This window comes from Gekko japonicus, unplaced genomic scaffold (genome assembly GCF_001447785.1).
Source record: "Gekko japonicus isolate JY-2015 unplaced genomic scaffold, Gekko_japonicus_V1.1 scaffold2462, whole genome shotgun sequence".
NCBI lineage: Eukaryota > Metazoa > Chordata > Lepidosauria > Squamata > Gekkonidae > Gekko > Gekko japonicus.
This window is the reverse complement of record NW_015170348.1, coordinates 210,833-222,668: the sequence shown is the minus strand read 5'-3', so window position 1 is coordinate 222,668 and position 11,836 is coordinate 210,833.

The window sequence follows — 11,836 nt, the reverse complement described above, 5'->3', positions numbered from 1 at the left end:
AAAGTGGAGATAGAAGACCACGTGGCTGCCTTGCAAACTTCCTCCACTGAAGCTCTGTTGGCAAATGCTGCGTTGGTTGCTGCGCTCCTCAAGGAATAAGCTGTAATGCCACTAGGAGCCTCCAGTCCCGCTGCCTGGTAAGCTTCTACGATACAGGACTTCAGAGTCGAACTGATGGCAGACCTCAACATCTTCTCTCCCTTGCGCAGTAGAGAAATATTGATGAACAATGATTCTGTCTTTCTCCAAGACTCTGTTCTGGCAAGAAAGATTCTGAGCTTTCTCTTAACATCCAAGGTGTGCCAAATACGTTCCTTTGGGTGTTTTGGATGAGGACAAAAGGTAGGCAAACATATTTCCTGCGAAAGATGAAAGGTGGATGCCACCTTAGGCTGGAAAGTAGGGTCCGTCCGGAGCACCACCTTGTCCTTATGGAAGACACAGAGTGAAGACCTTGCTGACAAGGCTCCAAGTTCAGATACTCTCCTAGCTGACGTGATAGCAACGAGGAACAGCGTCTTCATCCTTAACCGTTTCAGCTCTACTTCCCGGAGGGGTTCGAACGGGGATTTGGTGAGAGCATTCAACACTATGTTCAACTTCCAAGTTGGGAAACGATGTACTTGTGGCGGAGATCTGATCGTTGCACCCTGTAGAAATAGCTGTATGTGCGGGTGTCTGTTCAACTTGCAGCCTTCCAAGGATGGCAGAACTGTAGACAATGCCGCTAACTGTCTGCGGAGGGTTGATGACTTCAGACCCGTGTCCAATCCCTCCTGTAAAAATGTGAGAAGAGAAGCTACCGAAGGTGTAAACGGATCCACATGTTTGCGCCTACACCATCTCACGAACGCCTTCCACGTAGTGTTGTATATGCGAACAGTGGACTGACATCTGGATGACAATATGGTGTCCAGGACCTGAGAGGAATATCCTCGTCTTGCTAGATTGCGCCGCTCAATCGCCACGTGGTCAAAAATAGCCAAGCTGGGTCCGTGTGCCACACCGGTCCCTGAGACAGCATGTCCGGAGAAACTGGTAATGTCAGTGGAGGGAGAATCGACAACTCTTGTAGGGCTGAGAACCACGGCCGACAACCCCAACCCGGAGCCACCAGTATGACTTCTGCTTGGAGTTCTCGGACTCTTCGGATGGTTCTGGATATCAGAACAAACGGCGGGAACGCATACATCAGGCCTTGAGGCCACGTTGTCGTGAGCGCATCCGTCGCCTCCGCCTCCTGGTGGAAATCTCTGGAGAAGTACCTGGGAGTCTTGTGATTCTTTGGAGATGTGAATAAGTCCACCAGTGGACATCCGAAATGGTGCACCAGTTCTTCGAAAAGTCTTGGGTGAAGCCCCCACTCTCCCTCCTGGATGGTCTCCCTGCTGAGCCAATCCGCTTGTACATTCTCGATCCCTCGTATATGTTCTGCCCTCAGAGAAGCAACGTTCCTCTCTGCCCAGGAAATAATCTTCATCGCCTCCTTGTGCAGCTGCGAGGATCGGGACTGTTTGTTGATGTGGGCCTTGGCGGACATATTGTCTGTCCTCACCAAAACGTGTTGATTTCGTAGACGGGGAGAAAAGTGAATCAAGGAGAGATGAATAGCTCTGAGCTCCAGGAGGTTGATGGGGAGCGTCTTTTCTGTTGAAGACCAAATCCCCTGGACTGGGGCGCCCTCTAGCGTTGCCCCCCAACCCAGGAGACTGGCATCTGTTCTCTGGTGTGACTGACATAGAAGATCTTGCCGGACTGTAGATTGTTCATGTCTGTCCACCATCGGAGACTCTTCTTGACCTTGAGAGGCACCAGAAGGTTGATGCCCCTCTTCTCCATGATGTAGAGTTGATAGGGACGGAGAAACACCTCTAGAGGCCTGGCGTGCATGCGGGCCCATTGTAAAATGTCGATACTGGCGATCATCAGGCCTAGAAGACTGGACAACTCCATGAGAGGAAAAACCCTGCTGCGGTAGATCTTTGAGGCAGAGTCCTTGATCTTTTTGGCCTTGGCAATCGGAAGAAAAAGAGCAGTGCGAGCAGTATCTATCACAGCGCCAATAGTTCGGACAGCTTCAATTTCTCTTCCTCCTCCTCAGATAAAAATTCACCCTCCTCCCTATCTTCTAAGGAAGATGCATTGGATGCCACTTTCTCCCTCCAAGTTTCCTCAACTGGGTTCCTGGGAAGAGGGGGGGGGAGCCTTTTTTGCTGCCTTAGTTGGCCAGCCAGCATGGGAAGTATCTGGTGGGGAGGTCTCCTGAGGAGTAAGGGCTCTGTGCCGAAGCTGAGCCAGCTCCTGCTGGAGAGACTGCCGAATCATGGCCATCAATTCTGCAGATTGAATAGAAATCCCTTGGTCAGGGGACTTACCCCGCTGTGAGCCGGTTGCAGAGTCTTCCTGCTGCTGTAAAACGGGCTGGGAGAGGCAAAGCCACCCACCATCTGCCCCCGCGGCTCCAGTAGAGGCTCCTTGGAAGGTACCAGGGCTCGAAGCTGGACCCTCAAAATGGCCGCCACTGGTTCATGGGCGCGCCAAAGGAATGGCGGGCTCTTCATCTGCGGGCTGCCGGTGGCGCTTCTGGGTGCGCAGCGCCGCCGCCGGACCAGCCACCATCGTTGGGGACGCTTGATCGAGTTGCGAAGACCGATCAGCCCCGGAATCACTGTGCGCCGCCACAGCCAGCGCCTGTCCCTCGTCGCCTGAGGAGAACTCCTCGGGAAGTTCCTTTGCCGCCATGCGGCTGCTGCAACTCTTCTCTTCAGGTCTAAAACCCCTTGTAAGTTCGCTCCCACAAGAGCAGAAGTTAGAAGAGAAGAGCAGAGGGAAGAAACAGTGAAGAGTTTGGAAAGAGTTAGAATGAATAAGAAAGAAAGGGCAAGGTAGACTAGCAAAAGTGGAAAACGAAAGAGACTACAGCTGCAGCCTACAAGAATTGCTGCTGCTCCCTACAGAGGCAGGAACAGAACTGAGGATGGGCTATTCCGGAGGCGCCAACAGGAAGGGGAAAAACAACAACTATTTCCTGCCTCCCTAAAGGCGTGGTGGGAATAACCCATAGAGATGTCCTCCACCTCAGAGGGAGAACTAAGAGGTTCTCTCCAAACTTGGTGAGTGGGCAATGAAAAGAGTCAGTGCAAAGCAGTGTACACATTGGGTCAAAAAAATGTTGAACTTTACATATGCTGATTGGAGTCTGACCTTCCCAGGAAACGAACTTTGGGGTTACGGATGTGGTAGCTCAGCGGAAATGTCAACTCAATGTTCAGCAGCAATAAGCAATCAAATGTCATGCTAGGGTCTTGAAAATGGATAGGGGAAAAACCGTGATCATAATTTCCTCTTATGGGTGTAGCCACTGTACATGTCTGGTTCCTTCAGCATGCAACTGGAAAAGGTACAAGAAAGAACAAAAGATGATCACGGAGCTGGAATAGCTTCCATGTGAGGAAAGACAGAAAAAGGACAACTTTACCAGACTCAAGTACAAAAAGCTGCAGCTAATCTTTTCAGCCAACAAATATATGCTGAAGAAACACTGAGTGGGTGTTATGGTGTCCAGGGTGCCATCTTGTGCTAAATCATTTGCTGAGTGGTGGGAATGGGGCTCAAATGACACAGCCATTGTCATACAAGTAGAAAGCTTACTCAGTTCTTTACAAGGTATTTACAACAATTATGTAAAAATTTATGTAAAATATTGCCATAGGGTAGAAACTTCTGAACCTGAAGAATGAAGAGATCCAGACCTCCAACAACACCTCCAGAGCCCTCTATCAACTTTTTTTTCAAAAAGCAACCCCCATATGTGGGCATTAATCGCCAAGAGCTATTGTACAAATTGGTGAACATGTCCCATAATGTTTGCCTGGTCCATGGCAAATTTTTCTGGGCCATCTTACCTGGTTACGTGCAAAGGTTTCTTGAACTCATTGATCTTTTGCTTACAGACATCCAAACTTCAATAGTTGCAAGATAATGGATCTAGCCATTAAAGGAGGGGTGTCGAACTCATTTGTTACGAGGGCCGGGTCTGACATAAATGAGACCTTGTTGGGCTGGGCCATGTGTCTCATAAAATGTAATGCCACGTAGCGGAGGTATAAACTTTATAAAGGGCACAAACACAAAGGGCTTTTTAAACTTAAAATAAAAACATGCTTAAAACATTAGCACTCTTGCAATATTTTGTTTATTTAACCGTGTCTGATAACTGACACCTCTTGCTCTGAATTATTCCATCAAACTGTCTGTGCGGTTGCAATCTTGAGTATGCTGTTCAGGTGTGTATCTGTAAGCTGCAAACCCATGATGACGCAGCAGCAGCAGAACTGGAAGAAGAAGCAGAAGACAGCCAGTTCCACTGTGGGCCTGATAGAAGCCTTCCATGGGCCTGATCCGGCCCCCAGGCCGCATGTTTGACAGCCCTGCAAGGATACCTGGCAATCTGTCTCACAGCTGTCTTTGTAAATATCCAGGATGCTAGAACAAAAATAATTGTGTGCCATCAAGTCGCAGCTAACTCATGGTGACTAGGGTTGCCAGGTCCCTACCTTTACCTGGTGGGGGGCTCCAGGCTCTTCTCCTGGGTCTTCAGGTACGCACCCGAGGTGCCTGGCATAATGATGTCACTCAGAGGCCGGGCACATAAAGTGCCATGGACCTCTTTGTGGGCGGGGCTCCCCCCACCAGCAGCTTGCCGGTGGGCAGATGTCAGCAAGCTGCCAAAGAGTTTCCAGTTCTTGTATTCGCACATGCGCAGTCCTTTCGTTACGCTTAATTGCAGCTGTAACACACCATGTATCTTTCAAGGCCACAGGAGGAGTAGCTGGGGAGTTTGCTTAGCTTTAGTTTTGGCTACATCGGGATGGGCCGTGGGAAGCTCGTACCTGTTTTGGTTTCAGGGACGGTTGATTCCCAAGCCTCCTGGCACGCGCGGGAACCGACCCCATTGGGCATTTGCTGCTTTGAATGTACTATAACCCTATATGCGCATAGCTGACCCGTTATTCCTAACAGTATTCGTGTTCATGCATCTATGGCTTCAATAAAAGTATAACCTTTCCTGTAAAGTGTGTACTCCGTTGTTGCTGTGGGACCTGACAGCAGATCAGGGGGGGCAAAATTGTGGGAACCCCCAATAGGGAGGAGGGCAACCCTAATGGTGACCCCCATGTCCATAGGGTTTCCAAGGCAAGATATGAGCAGAGGTGGTTTGTCATTGCCTGCCTCTGCCCACCAACTCTGGCCTTCCTTGGTGTTCTCCCATCCAAGTACTAATTGGGGCCAGTCTCAGGATCGTCAGGGCCACTGAGGATGCTAGAAGTTACCCCCAGATTTAAATGACAAAACTTTGCTTGTTAGTGCAAGAAATCCATTGTGATATGTAATACAGAACTGATTGAGTATGCAGTGTTTCCTGTCTTAACTTGACGATTGTGGCATATTATGGCTATTAATTAAGTGAAATTATTTTTTTATCAGGATGCTTCCCCCTGGATTGCCGCATTGTGATTCAGCTGTAGCTGTTTTAGCAGAGCTTTCCTGGCACATGAACGGCTGACCTTTCTTCATTCGGGGTTAGCCGAAGTGCAGCTCTGCGCTGCCAGAAGAGAAAAAATACCTTCCTGCTTAATGCTGCTTGTCCGTGCCCTGCTTTTTCTCTGTAACTCTGCTGTGTTGCCATTAATACTTTAGAAGGTTATAAGCAGAGTTTGATAATATCAGATACCTGTTCACCTTTGCTTGGGCATCACTTTCTACTGGGAAGTTTTCAGCTTCCCCCTGCCAGAAGCGTTTATCTCTAATCCAGTATTTTTTTACCACTTGCCCATCCTCATAACAAACAGCACCATATCACCTTTTAAACTGTAGGTTTTATTTACATGGAGCTGCAAATTAAAATCTGTGGACTCTTAGCTTGTATGTTACACTGCATTTGGAAGCAAATACCTGGGAGAAACAGGAAAAAAGCAGCCAAAAGTAATCTGTAAGTGAGAACTGATCGATATATTTGTATTGAAAATAAAGTGCTGGTATCAGTGAAGGAGCTGCGGTGGCTCAAGTGGTTAAGACGCTGAACTGCAGGCTGTGGAAGGTCGGTAGTTCAGCAGTTCAAGACCCGGGTGCCGCATGACAGAGTGAGCTCCCGTCTCTAGTTCCAGCTCCTGCCAACCTAGCGGTTCGAAAGCAAGAAATTGCAAGTAGATAAATAGGTACCACTTCGGTGGGAAGAGAACAGCATTCCGTGCGCCTTGGTGTTTAGTCATGCCGGCCACATGACCACGGAAACGTCTTCGGACAGCGCTGGCTCTTTGGCTTTGAAACGGAGATGAGCACCGCAACCCTAGAGTCGGACTCGACTGGCTTTCGAGCAAGGGAACCTAAAATCAGTGAAGGAAGCCATGGCCCTCAGTTTGCAAGACCCAAGAAGGGCAGTTAATTATACGACATTTTATGGGTTTGCCATAAGTTGGAAGCAACTTCTTGGCATCTGGCACACACGCACACAAATCTGCAAAACAAATTTACTGTGCAATCCTATGCAGAGTCACTCTGGTTTATTGGGGTTTGGCTCTGCATAGTGTTGCTCTGTCAGTCAAATAAAGCAAGTGTCCATCATTTCTCTTCATTTTGCATTATTGCACAATCCTTTTCTATTTTACTTACTCTATTCTGGTCGGGGGTCACACCAAGGAGTGGAAGCCTGCCCCTCTGATCACCAGAAACCTTATTCTTTGATTTCACCTGCCATTGCCTGTGTAATTTGCAAGAATATGTGCACAACTATAAGGGCTACATAAAAAGGTAAAGGTTCCCTTGCTCGAAAGCCAGTCGAATCCGACTGTAGGGTTGCGGTGCTCATCTCCGTTTCAAAGCCAAAGAGCCAGCGCTGTCCGAAGACGTTTCCGTGGTCATGTGGCCGGCATGACTAAACACCAAGGCGCACGGAACGCTACATACTTGTATTTAAACAAAAGAATGCTGAGATTCTTGGTAAGCTAAATTCTGTGGTGGATACCACTTTCCTTCACTCCTATAACACTACATAAGAACATAAGAGAAGCCAATGTTGGATCAGGCCAATGGTCCATCTAATCCAACACTCTGCCAAAAATACCAGGTGCCATCAGGAGGTCCAGCAGTGGGACCAGGACACTAGTAGCCCTCCCACTGTTGCCCCCCCCCAAGCACCAAGAATACAGTGCATCACCTGCCCCAGACTGAGAGTTCCTATCTATACCTTGTGGCTAATAGCCACAGATGGACTTCTGCTCCCTATGCTTATCTAATTCCCTCTTGATGCTGTTCATGCTTGTAGCTGCCGTCACCTCCTGTGGCAGTGAATTCCATGTGTTAATCGCTCTTTGGGTGAAGAAGTACTTCCTTTTATCCGTTCTAACCCGACCGCTCAGCAATCTCCTTGAGTGTCCACGAGTTCTTGTATTGTGAGAAAGGGAGAAAAGTACCTCTTTCTCTACCTGCTCTATCCCATGCATAATCTTATAAACCTCGATCATGTCACCCCCTCAGCCGTCGTTTCTCCAAGCTAAAGAGCCCCAAGCGCTTTAACCTTTCTTCATAGGGAAAGTGTTCCAACGCTTTTATCATTCTCGTTGCCCTTTTCTGTACTTTTCCCAATGCTGTGATATCCTTTTCGAGGTGTGGTGACCAGAACTGTACACAGTACTCCAAATGAGGTCGCGCCATTGGTTTATACAGGGGCATTATTGATCAATGTTCCCTCTTAGCTGTGGAGTCCTTGTGAGCAAAAATTCTACTTGGTGAGCTACTGGCATTAAAGTTGTGAGCGAGCAATTCGGCTACTGCATAAATCAGTTTGCTCTGGAGCCCTCCTTCCTGAGCTGAGACTAAAATGTGTGAGCCGGAGGCTAAAAAACGGTGAGCTAGCTCACACTAACTCAGCTTAGAGGGAACACTGATTATGATACTGGCTGATTTGTTTTCAGTTCCTGTTGCATGTGCTGTGGTCCTATTTATAATGGCTCCAATGCTGAATTATTCCTCTCATCCCCCCTTAATGCACCCTTTCTTAGGTTACCATCCTACCCGTTCTTCATTGTGCCAGCCCTATTTCTTTGCAGCAGTATATTTATGAATTTAGCTGTATTTCCAGCTATAAACCACATCCTTACTTTGTGTCGAGTCCATTATCCAGGGCTGCTTGCCTCATTTCCTTGTTCTTTTCACAACAATTGTGATTGTTCCTCCTCTTTTCCCGCAACAAGTTGTTTGGCTCAGGCGGGTCAAATCATAAGAATGGGCCATTAATACTCGAACAAAAGGGAACCTTTGGAAGGGGGCACGGTGATGTGGCTTGCCTAAAGAAACAGGCAAGCCTTTTGGCTCTGTGTTTAAACAAATCTCCCCCCCCCCTTGTGCTCCTTTAAACAAGAGCGTTGATATTACTTTCTTTTTCTTTAGCATACCTTGACCGACAGTTGGCCATTTCCCACACACTGCAGGAGGGGGTTTGTACAGCTTGAGTGTTCATTCTCCATGAACAAATTGCTGTTAGCCCCTTCTTTTGTGTTACGGGAGTAAGGCTGATCTTTACATAGCTGAACTGTCAGGTGTCATAAGAACATAACATAAGAACATAACATAAGAACAATGTTGGATCGGGCCAAAGGCACATCTAGTCCAACACTCTGTGTCACACAGTGGCCAAAAATACCAGGTGCCATCAGGAGGTCCAGCAGTGGGGCCAGGACATTAGAAGCCCACCCACTGTTGACCCCCCCCAAGCACCAAGCTGACAGAGCATCACTTGCCCCAGAGCCCCTAGCTATACCTTGTGGCTAATAGCCACTGATGGACCTCTGTTCCACATGCTTATCTAATTCCCTTTTGAAGCCGTCCATGCTTGTAGCCGCCGCCACTTCCTGTGGCAGTGAATTCCATGTGTTAATCACTCTTTGGGTGTCTTATCTCCGTATCCTCCATCATGTCTTCTATAAGTGAGTGTCCCACATAAGGCTCAAATGACATTGCATTTTCTTCAAAGTCCCCCCCCCTTTTCCAAATGCGTTGGGTGGGACCACTCTTTCAAGGGGGAGAACAATTTAGAAGGAGAAAGGTGTTTTTTTTTTTTAACTTTTCCCTCCTTTGCCTTTGTCCACACTGGAAAAAGCCACCCTAGAGCTGCGCTGGGTCCTAAGAAGAAACGTAGCCATTATTTTTCCTCAGCAGTAGAAGTGGCCATGGTGGCTTCTTTTTTTCCAATACAAGAAAGCAGGGCTCTTTTTGTAGAAAAAGCCCAGCAGGAACTCATTAGCATAATAGGCCACACCCAACAGCAGGAACTCATTAGCATGTTAGGCCACACCCCCATGTTACCAGAAGTGTGGTCATCCAGCCACACCCACCTTTTGCTTCTTATTCTGTTGACCTTGTTTGTTGTCAAAACCCAGGACCTTTTTTTGTAGCAGGAACTCCTTTGCATGTTAGGCCACACACCCCTAATGTAGCCAATCCTAATGAGTTTCTGCTGTTGGGCGTGGCCTGTTATGCTAATGAGTTCCTGCTGGGCGTGGCCAACTTGGGAGCCAGCCGGAACTCCGTTCCTGTGCGTTCCTGCCCAAAAATAGCCCTGCAAGAAAGTCTGTTTTATAAATGTATCTGCTGAGTTTTCAGTGGTCTTAACCCTGAGGAAAATCCGAAGAAAAGCCAAATGGGCTTTCTTTTGAAAAGCTGTTCTCTTAGTCACAGTCTTTGACAAACATCTCACCTCTGCTGTTAATTTGTTAATTCAGAGTAGGGGCTGCAGTATTCCCCACTGATTTTGCAAATACCGCCTTGGCGACTTCAGCAAAGGTGTTCTTTGGCCCCGTTTTCGAAACCGCGGTGTGCCGCTGTCACGTCTGACGTCTAATTGCGACAGCGCAAAGAGCCACACCTCCCCCCCACGTTATCTGGCCCATGTGACCGGCGCCTTTAAATGCTTATTTTCTTAGGTAGGTATTTTTATAAAGATACAAAAGCACAATAACAGGATGAACAGGTGCCTGGTGGAAATACTAGCAGGAAGTGTTTGATATACAACTGAGAGTGTTTGCAGTATATTAGCCAAAGTGATTAAATGATGTGTTAGTCTCCTCATTCCTCCACCACAAAACATGGGGCAGGCCCTGAAATAATCCAGGGCTCTTTTTGTAGCAGGAACTCCTTTGCATATTAGGCGACACGCCCCTAATGTAGCCAGTCCTCCAAGAGCTTACAGTAGCCCCTGTAAGAGGAGCTCTGTAAGCTCTTGGAGGATTGGCTACATTAGTAGGGTTGCCAAGTCCATCTTCCGCCCCCAGCGGGGGACTTTGGGGGTGTTCCTGGAGGGGGCAGGGCATCCCCGACGTGATGACATTATGTTGGGGACATCTGCCGCCCCCCCCCCGCCCGCACGCCGGATCTCCAGAAATGGCAGTTCCCTGCACTTAAAGGAGCCGTTGTTTCCCTTTTAAATGCAGGAGCTGGCGTTTCCCCTTTAAGAGCAGCTGCATTTCCCTTTTAAGTGCACGAAGCTGGCATTTCCCTGCAAGCCTGATCTCAAGCAGAGATCGGGCTTGGGAGGAAACACGGGTTCCACATACTTAAAGGGAGAGAGAGGGGTGGCTGTGGGTGTTGGGGGTGGGGCTTCCCCCGCTGGCCATCTGGCCGGCGGCGGGTAGAACCCCCCCAAAATGGGGGACCCCTGGCAAACCAGGGGGGTTGGCAACCCTATACATTAGGGGTGTGTCGCCTAATATGCAACGGAGTTCCTGCTACAAAAAGAGCCCCCAAACCTTTTTTGGCCCTGACCTGGATAGCCCAGGTTAGCTCGGTTTCATCAGATCTCAGAAGCTAAGCAGGGTCGGCCCTGGTCAGTATTTGGATGGGGGACCACCTAGGAAGTCCAGGGTGGCTATGCACAGACAGGCAATGGCAAGCCACCACTGTGACGCTTGCCTTGAAAACCCCGTGGGGTCACCATAAATTGGCTGTGACTTGATATGGAAAAAACCCAAATCCTACTGGTGTGAGCACTAGCCCTACCCTATCTGATGGTAATGCACGGTGCCTGTTGCGTTGTTTGCAGTATAATTCTCCCATAAACCAAATTCATATCAGATTCCAGGCAGGTGTTCCGACCACTTTTATCTGCGCTATGACTCAACGCAAGCCCTGCATAGATGTGACAGTGGACGCGTGTCCTGCATGTGCCTTGTTTAATCCATGTTTGCAAGGTTGGCTTGAGGAGAGGAGTGCAGACGTCATTTGGAATCATTGGTGTCATGCCAAGCCACAGCCCTGAGCCAAGCAGACGTTGGGCACAAGCAACATATACATAGCGACAATATTTTTTACCTTTCAAAAAGAATCCTGCATCATTCGGATTGGCCCTGTTTTTAGCTCCTGTGCAATTCTCCTTCTAAGCTTTGGAGACCTGTGAGCAAAAATTCTACTCTGTGAGCTCCTGGCATTAAAGTTGTGAGCGAGCGATTTGGTTACTGCATAAATTAGTTTGCTCTGGAGCCATCCTTTCCTGAGCGTAGACAAAAATGCGTGAGCCGGAGGCTAAAAAACTGTGAGCTAACTCACACTAACTCAGCTTAGAGGGAACACTGCTCCTGTGACCTTGGGTCAGTCACAAGCTCCGGTACAGCTGTCCTTGAAAAAGAGCAGTTTCTGTCAAGAGCTCTCTCAGCCCCACCCACCTCACAGGGTGTCTGTTGTGGGGAGGGGAAGGGAAAGGAGTTTGTAAGCCGCTCTGAGACTCCAAGTGAAGGGCGGGGTATAAATCCAATCTCCTCCTCCTCCTCCTCCTCCTCCTCCTCCT